Genomic DNA, 1,006 nt, shown 5'->3' with positions numbered 1-1,006 from the left:
CGTCTACATATAATAGACCATTCCGATAAGCCGAAAAAGAAGAAGAGAAGGAAGAAGCAAATATATTTTTTGGGAATCAATGGACCTTCTACCACAGCATTTTGCATCTCTTACATGTTCAAAATGATTTTTTAGTGCCAATGTTATATATTTTTGAGACAACGAATCACTCACAAATCGGCCCTATCAGCCCTAAACGATACCTTTGCTTCTTCCTTCTCTTCTTTTTTGGCTCAGCGGAATGGTCTATTCTCAAAGAAGTCTACATGAAACAGAACACAATAGACCATCCCACCGAATGGGGAAGAAGAAAGAAAAGAATCAAAAAGTACCGGAAACAGTCCCGAAAACCAGTATGTAGATCATTTGTGTACACCTCTATGGCACACCAACAAGTCCAGAATAATTATCTTGGCCAAGAAAACTAGAAAAAGTGAACGATTTGATCTGTTTATCAATACTGTTTCCGGTGGTTTTTGATTCTTTTCTTTCTTCTTCCACAGTCGGTGGAATGGTCTATTGTTGGCACTGTTGCCAAAAATCACTGTGAATAATTAAAAAGAAATAGGGTCAGGTCGGGGGAAAATGAGACACCTCTAAATTGGGGAAGAATGACACATTCGCTTCTCTAGATTGGTTTGCATGCTTTTTGACCTCATTTCTAGTGTTTGGCTGCTTAAAACTCATCTTTTAACATTCGACTTCAATAGGGTATTTCGGGTAAGCGAAGCAGCGGAAACGGAACAGCCGAGCGGCTGCTGGATTCGTCTCAGCCTGCGAACTGCGCATGCGCAGTAGACTCTGCGCCGTCCCACTGCCTCCCCCTCTCCCCCGCGCATCAGCGGCAGAGATGCAACCAGTGGTGGACTGGGCAGTTCCGTTTCCGCCGCGCCGCTTACCCGAAATACCCTATTATTAACCGGTTCTGGGAAGTTAACTCGCTTGTTCTCGTCACGAAACATACCTAATGGGCAGCCTGTCCGACCACATATACACAAGGGCTCTA

This window comes from Frankliniella occidentalis, unplaced genomic scaffold (assembly GCF_000697945.3).
Source record: "Frankliniella occidentalis isolate FOCC.00 unplaced genomic scaffold, Focc_3.1 Scaffold121, whole genome shotgun sequence".
NCBI classification, from domain to species: domain Eukaryota; kingdom Metazoa; phylum Arthropoda; class Insecta; order Thysanoptera; family Thripidae; genus Frankliniella; species Frankliniella occidentalis.
Note: the sequence above shows the minus strand (reverse complement) of the source record.